Below are 12,546 nucleotides of genomic sequence, written 5' to 3'. Positions count from 1 at the left end.
TTCTTTAATTAGAAAATGCTATATTAATGCCAGATAATAGTGGTCATTGCCAAAATAAGCTATATTTCATTTTCATGAGTATGGTCCAAATATAGATGATCTCAAACCCAGGATAGTCATTCTCAAAGAATGATATCTAACCTCGTTCTGTGATGTGCTGGCAAAACCCCAGATTCAATTAAAGTGAACAGCGTGCATTCTGGAAAATATAGGAGACAGGATGTAAGCCCTCAAGGGTACAGAAATCTTTCTTACTTTTTCCATACCATATCCCCAGTGCCTAGAATAGTACCTGACACATAGAAAAAGTTAAATAAATACTTGCTACAAGAATGAATAAATTAATATAAATGGAATGAAACCATTAATAACATAGCATTATTAATTCCAATCAATTAATATTTCATTATTATTGGAATTATTCTACCATATAGGAAAGGCAAATGAATAGTAACAATGTGTTAGTATTTATCCAATCCAATGCATTCCAAAGATGGGGGTGTGCAGGGGGAAAGAGAGAGAGGGAGAGAGAGAGAGAAACACTACATTTAGTGAGCACAAACATTCTCCTCATTCTTTTTTCTACATAGTAGGGATGGCTTCAGTAGGCTTTCATGGGGTAAATGAAATCCTTGAAGACTATCTAAGCTGTAAACTCTGATTATTTGCCCACAAAGCAGCCTTTTGACTACTGATCTGGATGTCCAAATAATACAATACACAGGTTTCCTGGAAAGAAGTCACTTTCAGCCACCACAAAAGTATAGCCACCACTATAAGTTAATAAGATGGCATTCTGTGGTATATAGAAAACATCATGTGAATGCCTACATCTCTAACTTTGCTGGGAAGGCCTGAGATGGCCAGCTTGTAGTGCTAATTTAAATGGGTGCTGATACGCTCAGGGTTATGAACTTCATCCCTGAGAACTCTCAGAATTCACTTGTATCTGAATCAGACTGGTGGTACTTTCCAAGATGGTAGCTGGGACAGCAACCCCACTCTGGTGGCTCTAGTTACCTGGACCCATCCCTGAGTGAGCTGCTGAGTGACAAGTTAATTAAGTTCTCTGTGGGACCCTCAGACCAGGTGAAATTCAGAAGTTCTATGCAATCCATAGACAGGGGCTTGCCACATCTCAAACATGAAATAATGCATTTCTTCATCCCTCCCACACAAATATTGATAATTTATAGCTATATGAGGAGGAGGCTAGGAAATTGTTCTAAATTATCTTAAAATGTTTTGGGAGTTAAGATTATCCTGAAGCCTCCACAGATGATCCAAGGAGCAGAGCCTGTCTGTGCAATGGCTCTGTCCTCACTCCTGCAAATTATTTACTAAGGTGGCTATTTTCCCAGAGTTGACTTGCCCCAGTGTGCCCTGTTTTTCAAGTGCAGGCTCTGTAGAACACCTACATCTTTCAGTGCTTCTGTGGAGCTATGGCTCTAGACTGAGGTGTGTGGTAAATGTGCACTGCAATTTCCTGTAAATCTGGGACGACACCAGAGGCTTTTTTTGTTTGTTTGTTTGTTTGTTTGTTTGAGACGGAGTCTTGCTCTGTTGCCAGGCTGGGGTGTAGTGGCACAATCTTGGCTCACTGCAACCTCCTCCTCCTGGGTTCAAGCGATTCTCCTGCCTCAGCCTCTTGAGTAGCTGGGATTACAGGGGCACACCACCATGCCCAGCTAATTTTTGTACTTTTAGTAGAGACAGGGTTTCACCATATGGGCCAGGATGGCTTCGATCTCTTGACCTCATGATCTGCCCACCTTGGCCTCCCAAAGTGCTGGGATTACTGGCATGAGCCACCATGCCCGGCCCACCAGAGGCTCCTTGTGTGGGTTGCACACAAAGGGAACATGGGCAAGTGGGATTCTACTTGAGGAGGTCTACAATGGGAAAGCCATTGGCTTGGAGAGGATTAGAGTAGCAGAAAGTTGGGAAAAGGTGTTAAGAGGCCTGGAGCCTGGCTGCAAAAGGCATTGGGTTGTCTACAGCTTAACTTCATTGGTTGCTAGAGGCATGGAATATGAACGTGCTTGTCCCACCTACAGATAGGGCTTTTGCTTTTAAGGCAGTTCTCTGCTCCGTAAGGCAGTTTTGAGACATTCTTGTGCTCTCCCAGTCAATATTTGTGATGCATTGTGGGGCATTCTAAAGGTAGCTCCTGGTTCTCAGGATCACTCTTTTGGTAAAGTCCTCTCCATACACAAGGTGATGGAGCTGGTGCAGGGCCTGATAGGAATATAATTGCTATTTCATTGCATCCATTTCATATTACAAAGGCCAGTTGAGTTCTGGTGAGTGGCATCTATTTAGACCAGGAATAGCAGGAATGCTATTACAGACAAAGTGAGCCTCCATAGATGGGAGTAGATGTCAAAGAGATCAAAGAAAAGAGGGTCACAGAAGATTGTCCCAAATAGCGTTGGTGTGTTTGAAGCTCAGCATTATTGGTTGGGTTTTCAGGGGCCTGATGAACTGTGGACAAACTGATAAAATCTACTTTGTGGCTATCTAGAGGTAGAACCATAACCTGGACTACTTCCTGTGACCCTAAAAACATACTGACCTTTGCAAGTTCTCCTGTATAGCTAAAGGCATTCCTAGTTAGCAACATTGACATTTTCTATTTATATTCCTGAAAATTTCTGACATTTTCCTGATAAAGTTTAATATTTGAAGAGTGTTGTCTTTTGCTAATCTTAGATTTACTATTGAAAGGTGTTTCAAGGCTGGGCACGGTGGCTCATGCCTGTAATCCCAGCACTTTGGGAGGCCGAGGTGGGTGGATCACCTGGGGTCAGGAGTTCGAGACCAGCCTGACCAACATGGAGACACCCCCATCTCTGCTAAAAATACAAAATTAGCCGAGCGTGGTGGCGCATGCCTGTAATCCCAGCTACTCGGGAGGCTGGGGCAGGAGAATCGCTTGAACCTGGGAAGCGGAGGTTGAGATCACACCATTGCACTCCAGCCTGGGCAACAAGAGTGAAACTCCGTCTCAAAAAAAAAAACAAAGATGTTTCAAAACTGACCTTGGGAGAAGAAAAAAGATCAGCGATGAAGCCACTAGGGATAGACACAAGAGAGTAAGAAATAATCAGAAAGCATAGCTGAGAAATTCCCTATAAGCAAAAATAAAAATACACATAATATCTTAAAGCTAATAACCCAGGAGGGTAACTGGAAGAATATCTTCATGCAAACTTTAACAAGTATGAAGTAGCAGTGGGGTTTCCAGTGGAGGGCAGCTACAAGCCAGACTATAAATGGCAGGCATGGGCATATGTTATAATTGGCTACACTGATGAGGGGTGGGGATGGAGGGACATTTTGATAAACTGAATAAATGATGCTCTGTGGGTCCTAAGGGGACTGCCTAGCAAAGGCAGATGATGTCTACTACCAATTAATTAAAAGTTAGAAGTGAGTGTAATCGTGGCTGTTGAGTTTGTACCCAGGTATGCAAAGTTTAGCATGCATCAGAATCACCTGGAGGGCTTGTAAAAACATCGGTTACTGGCCAAGGTGGAAGGATGGCTTGAGCCCAGGAGTTTGAGACCAGCCTGGGCAACATGGCATATCCCTGTCTCTACAAAAAAGAAAAACAAAACAAAGCAAAAAACAATGATTACTCAGCCCACTCTCGAGAGTTTCTGATTCTCGAGAAGGAGTGGAACAGGGGCCTGAGAATTTATATTTCTAACAAGTTCCTAGATACTGCTGATCTGGGATCACTCGTTGAGAAGCACTGACTTAGAAAAAGAGCAAAAAGGTTCTTAGCACTCAGTTCTTAACTTAGACCCTCACATTCCACACAGGTGAGGGATTTTTAAACATTTTGTGCATGTGTATCAGAGAGTTACAAATCATGTTACAAAAAATTAAATAGAATACTTTTTCTAACTGTAATTAATAAATCAGAAATTTCTTTTTATGACTTAGAGAATAGAAGAAATTCAAATTATAAAGTAATAATGGGTAAGATTATATAAAAATGTAAAATGGTGAAAACAGATCAAACTGGACCTAGGAAAATTCTCAGATAGCCCTGATGGATACATAGACGTCTTACAGGAATTAGGACAATCTTTTGATTTAGCATCGAGAGAGATTATGTTGTTGTTAGGTCAAACATTAACTCCCAACGAAAGAGAGGCCACCTTAGCTGCAGCCCAGGAGTTTGGGGATCTCTGGTATCTAAGCTAGGTAAGTGATAAAATGACATCAGAAGAAAGGGAGAAATTCCCCACAGGCCAACAGGCAGTTCCCAGTGTGGATTCCCATTGGGACCTCGATTCGGAGCATGGAGACTAGAGTCACAGGCACTTAGTGACTTGTATACTAGAGGGATTAAGAAAGACCAGAAAAAAGCCAATGAATTACTCAATGATGTCCACTATAATGCAGGGAAAGGAAGAAAACCCTATGGCATTTTTAGAGAGGTTAAGGGAGGCATTAAGAAAGCATACCTTTTGTCACCTGAGTCTATTGAACGCCAACTAATTTTAAAGGATAAGTTCATCACTCAGTCAGCTGCAGACGTAAGAAAACAACTTCAAAAGTCTGCCCTGGGCCCCAAGCAAAATTTGGAAACTCTATTGAATTTGGCAACTTCAGTGTTTTATAATAGGGGTCAGGAGGAGCAGCCTGAATGAGACAGATGAGACAAGAAAAAGGCCGCTGCCTTAGTCATGGCCCTCAGGCAGATGAACTTCAGAGGCTCTGAAAGAAAGAAGGGCTGGGCAGGCAACCCACCCAACAGGGCTTGTTATCAGTGCGGCTTACAGGGGCACTTCAAAAAGGACTGACCAAACAAAAATAAGCCGCCCCCTTGTCCATGTCCCTTGTGCCAGGGGGATCACTGGAAGGCACACTGGCCCCGAGGGAGAAGGTCCTCTGAGCCAGAGGCCACTAACAAGATGGTCCAACAACAGGACTGAGGGTGCAGTCGCCAGCCCATGCCATCACCCTCACAGAGCCCCAGATAAGCTTAACCACTGAGGGCCAGGAAACTAACTTCCTCCTGGACAGTGGTGTGGCCTTCTCAGTTTTACTCTTCTGTCCCAGACAACTATCCTCCAGGTCTGTCACCATCAAAGGGGTCCTAGGACAGCCAGTCACTAGGTATTTCTCACACTCCCTAAGTTGTGACTGGGGAACCTTATTTTTCTCACATGCTTTTCTTATTATGCCTGAGAGCCCTACTCCTTTACTAGGGAAGGACATATTAGCTAAAGCAGGGGCCATTATATACTTGAATATAGGAGAAGGAATACCCGTTTGCTGCCCTCTACTGGAGGAAGGAGTTAATCCTGAAGTCTGGGCAGAGGAAGGACAATACCAATGAGCAAAACACACTTGTCCAGTTCAAGTTAAATTAAAGGATCCTACCTCCTTTCCTTATCAAAGGCAGTACTCCCTCAGACCAGAAGCCCAACAAGGGTTACAAAAGATTGTTAAAGACCTAAAAGCACAGGGATTAGTAAAGCCATGCAACAGTCCGTGCAACGCTCCTATTCTAGGCATACAAAACTCCAGTGGACAACAGAGGTTAGTGCAAGACCTCAGAATTATCAATGAGGCAGTTGTTCCTCTGTATCCAGTTGTACCTAATCCTTATATTCTACTCTCCCAGATACCAGAGAAAGCAGAATGGCTTACAGTCCTAGATCTTAAGGACACTTTCTTCTGCATCCCTCTGCATTCTGACTCTCAATTTTTATTTGTCTTTAAAGATCCGTCAAACCCAGCATTTCAGCTTACCTGGACTGTCCTGCCATTCATTATTGGGGCTGGGACACTAGGAGGACTAGGAATGGCATTGGAGGCATTACCACCTCCACCCAATCCTGCTACAAATTATCACGAGTTAAATGATGACATGAAACGAGTCGCAGATTTGCTTGGTCACCTTACAAACCAGCTTAACTCTTTAGCAGCAGTAGCCCTTCAAAATCAGACAGCCTTAGATTTATCAACAGCCAAACGAGATGGAACTTGTCTTTTTCTAGAAGAGTGCTGTTATTTCGTTAATCAATCTGGAATTGTCAATGAGAAGGTTAAAGAGCTTTGAGATCATATACAGTGCCAGGCGTAAGCGCTCCAAGACACAGGACCTTGGAGTATTGTCAATCAATGAATGCCTTGGCTTCTCCCCTTCTTGGGACCCTTGGTGGCTATTGCAATGTTGCTTATCTTTTGACCCTGCATTTCTAACCTCCTTGTAAAATTTGTCTCTTCCAGAATAGAATCCATGAAACTGAAAATGGTTCAACAAATGGAGCCCCAAATGATCACCACTAGCACCTACTATCGAGGACCCCTAGACTGACCCGCCAACCCATTCTTGCACTACAACACTGAAGACTCCCCTCCCAAGGAAACCTCAAATGCAGAGCCCCTTCTACAGAGCCCCAGTTCAGCAGGAAGTAGCTAGAATGATCGTCGCCCAACTTCCAAACAGCACTTGGGCTTTCCTGTTGAGAGAGGGGACTGAGGGACTAAGTGGCTAAGTTGGCTGGACTCCCTGGGTCAATAGGGACTTCTCTAAGGGGACGTTCCCCAAGCCAAAATAAATCATAGCTGCAAGAGCCAAAATAAATCATAGCTGCAAGCAAAGGAATTAAAACTTCAACCAATCAAAGGGGACTTTCCCCTAAGCCAAAATGAGTCAAAGCTGCAAGCTAAGGGATTGAAATTTCAACCAATTATATAGGGAGTTTAAGCTTTAACTGCAGCCTGATGTTTTTAACCAATCAGGCCCGCCAACCCACAAGCGGATAGAAAATAAGCTAATTCTATAGGACAGAAAGACGAAAAGGGAGGGTTCATAAGGGGATATAAGCATAAGACACCCAAGCCACAAACAGCATCCCTTCTGGGTCCCCTTCCACCGCGTGGAAGCTTTACTTTCACTTTCGCTTTAATAAATCTTGCCACTGCACCAAAAAACAAAAAATAAACAAATAAAAATAAAGTAAGATGGTGAAATAATGAAAATTCACAAAACCAAGGCAGAAACAGTTGTAAGAAAATAAGAAAAACTGTTTGCTATAAATATGGCTGCATATCGAAAGTTTAATATCTAAAGTATATTGCTTTTATTCAAACCAGGCTGCCAGTGGGACCAAGACACAGACAGTTCATACACCAGGAAAACCAACATAAAACCAACACGTGAAACACTGAACCTCAGAAGTTAATTAAAGAAATTCAAATGGAAACAATTCTAAGGGGCCATTTAACACATACCAGATAAACAAGTACAAGAATAAATGATAAAATCCAGTACTAGTGAGACTGTTGGGAAATGGTTGCTGGTAAAAGTGTAAATTGGTTGTTTTTTGGAATGAAGAGCTACAAGAATAATCATACCAGAAAATATAGCCTATATAAGCAATTCATAAAAAGAACAAAACACAATTATAAAAATATTTATAGCTGAATTATTTATAATAGCTAAAAGTGAAATTACCAAAATAATATTAGAGAAATAATAAAACAAATAATGTGATATAAACCTAATATTCATTCATTAGAAATGAAAACCTGAAGATTCTGCAAGCAAAGGGAAATGTGAGCTGCATGGAAGTGTTAGGGGGAAAAGTACTGGATTTGGAGTCAAAAGATCTAAAATTAAGTAACCTTTGGCTAAGGATTCAACCTCTCTGAACTTTGTTCATCTTCTAACACAGCAGTTTTCTACCAATACACAGCAGTTTTCAAATGTTTTGACCACTACCTAAAAATGTTTAATTTTTTCTTCTTTTGTCCTATTAGCACTTAACGTAAAATCTATCCTCTTAACAAATTTTCAGTATTGTCAGCATTGGCAATCATATGTCCCATGTTGGGTAGGAATGTCCAGAACTTATTTATCTTGCATGACTGAAACTTTGTACCCTTTGACCAACCCTTTTTCTCCACCCCCCGGTTCCTGGCAACCATCATTCTTTCTGCTCCTATGAGTTTGCCTATTTTAGATTCTACATGTAAATGAGATCAGTCATACCTCAATAAAGCGGTTGAAAAAAAGGAAATTTTACATTAACTCCTTATAAACACAAACACATACACACACACATACACGTAATCACCCGTAATAATGGTAGGCCTGGTGCAGTGGCTCACGCCTGTAATTCCAGCACTTTGGCAGGCTGAGGTGGATGGACCACTTGAGCCCAAGAGTTCAAGACCAGCTTGGGCAACATGGTGAAACCCCATTATTACAAAAAAAATTACAAAAATTGGCCGGGCGTGGTGGGGCATAGCTATAGTCCCAGCTACTCAAGGAGCTGAGGTAAGAGAATCACTTGAGCCCAGGAGGTTGAGGCTACAGTGAGCCATGATCATGCCATTGCACTCCAGCCTTAGTGGCAGAACAAGACTCTGTCTCAATAACAATAATAGTAATACGTGATGGTCTATTCTATTCTGTTCTACTCTCCATTTCATTCCTTTCCACTCCATATAAAAATGCTGGTCACTAAATTGATTTCAAACCCTCTAATATATCACAACCAGCAGTTCATACAACACTGGTCTAATTTATAGGCGTGCTCAAAGGTTTACTGCCAGCCCACCTCCTCTCTCCAACACTTCATGGTTTCCCCAACCCCCACAACCTGCAGCCACTCACACAATACACCCAGAGAGCTCTACTTTTAAAACTATGGCTGAAATGAAGCCATAGATGGCAGAAATTGTAATAGGCATGCAATTTTATGCCGTTCTACATATAGGGCATATGTGTTGGGAAGAATAAAGTGATATTTAATACAACTGGACTGGGTTAACTTGTTTCTTAGGTGGTGTCAACAGCTCTCTTGAATCTCTCTTAGGCTATATCTTTCTTCCCTCTCCTCTCCTATAGCTCAAAAACCCAGAAACCATATGAGTTACTTATAGTAACATGAACAAGCTATTTATAGTTCATATGAACCAGTGCATTGATTTCTACTTGTTTGGTTGTGGTAAGACAGGCCTGAAGGTAACTTCTTCTGCTTAGACAAGGAACCGGCTGTTTATCTTGCCTCTAGTTTTGGCAAAGTCTTTGGTAGTCTAGCTCAGTTCAGAAGTCCTGGTTTATAGTGCTGAACATTTGCCTCTGTGTCTTCTGTGACTTAAACTCTTTAAAACAGTGGTTCTTGAATTTTATTTAGTTTTATTTATTTATTTTAACTTTTATTTTAGGTTCAGGGGTACATGTGTATTTTTATTTTTTTGAGACAAGTTCTCCCTCTGTTGCCCAGGGTAGAGTGCAGTGGCACTGTAATACCTCACTGTAACCTCAAACTCCTGGGTTCAAGAAATCTTCCCACCTCAACCTTCCAAAGCACTGGGATTACAGTCATGAGTCATTGCACCTGGCCTCAAATCGTAATATGCTGAAGAGTCACCTAGGTATCTTTTTAAAAACTACAAATGTGTATGCCCCATTACTGAAGAGCCTGATTCAGTGATGTGGTAGGTTCAGGAAATTATATTTTAAATAAACACCCGAAGTGCTCTCTCCAAACTGGGGAAACCCTCCTGTGGGTTCTATAGCCAAGGTAGGGGGCTGACTGGGATTTGGGGATTGCTGGTCCTGGCCACTGCTGCTTTCCACTGAGCATTTCCAACAAACCTTAGTTTTCTCACCTGTAAAATATAGAGGGCACACGGGATCTGTAGGCTTCCTTCAGCTTTACCCTTGTATGATGTGTCTAGAAATAATATTACATGAAAGAACAAAGAAACAATATATACATTTTTTCCAACTTTGTAAAAAAAACAGTAAGTATGTCGAGAGACTAGACAAGGTCAAAAAGATATCTATGTAGTGGCATTATAGTGCAATTGCAGATGTTCTTTTAAAAATAAACAATGATGATATTAAATAATTTTTTAAAAATGGTGAACAACAATGACAGGGACATCAAGGAGGATGAGAACTAAAACAGAACTTTGAATGTGAATGAGATGATTATGACATCATTGGTGACAACAGAGAGAGCAACTTAGTACCACCATTGGTATGAAAATCATTCTGGAGCTAAGGAAGAAGACGGTAGATAGTAAAAGGAAGTAGAAAGAAAAAGAATGAGTGTCACTAAAAGGAAAAGACAGAGTTAGGACAAAGTATCCCAGGAAACATTGAAATTCGAAGCACATTGGAAGGAAGTGGACTTAACAAAAAGTTATGTTTTCTTATAGAGGAGGAAGAAGAGAGGATCTGCTACTAATTGTTCCTCCAAGTAGGGCACGTTGGAATTTTGTCCCAAAGAGTTAAAGAAACCAGCGACTAACAAAAATTCTTGTTTGCAGGACAGCAGGTAAGACAAGAAACAACTTGCTGAGACTGTGACGCTGAGGTCAAGAAAAACCTGGCTAGAATCGGTGGAAACTAAGATGGCTGACTGGAGTTTGCACAGAACAAGCTTGCTGGCGTCCCAGCCTGAATTTCCACGTTTCATACTAACTCCCCCCGAATTCACACATGTGACCCATGAGATAGTGGGAAGAGACAACTGGACATGCGCAGGGCCTTCCCAGACCTCTTCTTTCCTTTCACCAATTACCTATATAGTCTCAGAATCTATCCCCTGAACCTTTTCTAATAAAAATATTGCTTGGAAGCCAGTGCAGGGAAGCAGATTTGAACTTGACTCCTGTCTCTTTCAGAGTCCACTTTCAACATAAAGCTTTTCTTTTCTCCAAAACCCGGCGTCACAGTATTGGCTTCTAGTGCACTGGGCACCCTCCCTCTTACTCAATAACATCAGTCAGCTTCTGAGCGGTGCCCACTCAATGTCTCATGTGAGTACACACTTTTATTCTAGCCACATCTGGGAGGAGAAAAATCTCCCGGCTAATAATCAAAGTTCCAGTATCTGGAGTGGGAATATTCCTTACAGAACTGACATCTGCACTAGCCATTTCCCAGGAGAGGGCATCACTCCTTACACCATTCACCTGGAGGCTAGTGCTGCCTGACATCTGTGCTCAGTTTCACTTCTAAAATACTTTCAAGTATATAACTTCATTTCACCTCCACAACCCAGCAGGGTATAGGGGAATGAGATAGGCCTTGGCATATATTTCCACCTTCTCCCCACCCCACTCCTAAGTCCTCCCCCAGGTTCCTGCCAAAGGAGCCCATATACAAAGATCAGTAGCCAGCTGAGAAGGATTTCTCACTTTATTAAAAGATGGCAGGACAAGAACCCAAGATTTTTTTTTTTAATTCTTGTTATGACTTTCTTTTTATTATTATTATTATTATACTTTAAGTTCTAGAGTACTTGTACACAACATGCAGGTTTGTTACATATGTATACATGTGCCATGTTGGTGTGCTGCACCCATTAACTCGTCATTTACATCAGGTATTTCTCCTAATGCTATCCCTCCTCCCTTCCCCCACCCCAGGACAGGCACTGGTGTGTGATGTTCCCCACCCTGTGTCCAAGTGTTCTCATTGTTCCATTCCACCTATGAGTGAGAACATGTGGTGTTTGGTTTTCTGTCCTTGCGATAGTTTGCTCAGAATGATGGTTTCCAGCTTCATCCATGTCCCTCCAAAGGACATGAACTCATCCTTTTTTATGGCTGCATAGTATTCCATGGTGTATATGTGCCACATTTTCTTAATCTAGTTTATCATTGATGGATATTTGGGTTGAAGAACCCAAGATTCTAATGCAAAGGCCTGGTAAAAGCTGAACTGGGGGTGGTGAGCCCATGTCAAAGTGGAGGCTCCTCTCTCCAATCCGTCTAAATTTGGAAGGGGCACTCTCGGGGCCAGAGAGCTGAGCAGATCCTGAAAGGATCTTTGACTGAGTTTACCAATTTCAAGGACGTATGAGTCTGCTTACCTACAGCAATGGGAAAGGAAGACGATGCAGGGGGCTGTGCCAAGCATTAGTGCTGGCCTTCAACACTTCCTGTAATGTAACCCTGCTATCAAGGGTGGCTCTATCAGAGATAAGTGGCTGACCAATAGAATCTGTAAATCCTCCTTCCTTTGGGAGCAACTAGCAAGGGAGAGGAAAGGGAAACCAGAAGTCTCGGGGTAGAAGTTCCCAATTGTATGGGTCAAGACTAAAAGATGAGACAGAGAACAGAAACATTTCCTCTTTTTTCAATGCAAAATAGGCAATGAGGTTATTATTATCACATGATCCCCACTTTATAGATGAAGAAAAGAAAGAACAGAAACATTAAATGATGTAGTTATCATCACAAAGCTGGTGAGTATACATATCGGTCTGCAGGTGCCTCTTTCTTAGTTAGGGGTGCTGGTGGTGAGAAGCTGGCCAGCATCCTAAACCTCCAGTTTCTGTGCCACCATCTGCTCAACTGCTGCCTGCAGCTGCCACTCTGTGGGGTTCCTAAAATAGCCATGGACAAGGAGTTCTAGCAGAGCACTCCTCCTGTTTCTAGATAGGCTCTTGCTCTCAAGCCTGGTCTGCTATCCAGGTGAACTGTGAGGGGTAGGAGTAGGGGCACGTGTGAGCTAGACTAGGGGTTAGACTGGAGATGAGCCCACTCCCTGCG

The 12,546-nt window shown here is 42.2% G+C and overlaps 1 long non-coding RNA gene across 2 annotated transcripts in view; it reads left to right on the top strand.

The window, feature by feature from the left end:
- LOC129048778 (uncharacterized) overlaps window positions 1–7,237 on the top strand; it is a 32,505-nt gene extending 25,268 nt beyond the window's left edge. For both annotated transcript variants that reach the window (XR_008511396.1, XR_008511394.1), the window contains one exon: window positions 6,253–7,237. This is a non-coding gene — a long non-coding RNA (uncharacterized LOC129048778). The remainder of the gene's footprint in view (window positions 1–6,252) is intronic.
- Window positions 7,238–12,546: the final 5,309 nt, after the last annotated feature.

This window comes from Pongo abelii, chromosome 9 (assembly GCF_028885655.2).
Source record: "Pongo abelii isolate AG06213 chromosome 9, NHGRI_mPonAbe1-v2.0_pri, whole genome shotgun sequence".
In the NCBI taxonomy this organism is placed as follows: Eukaryota; Metazoa; Chordata; class Mammalia; order Primates; family Hominidae; genus Pongo; species Pongo abelii.
The sequence above is the reverse complement of the archived record's forward strand: the minus strand, read 5'-3'. Positions and strand labels throughout refer to the sequence as shown.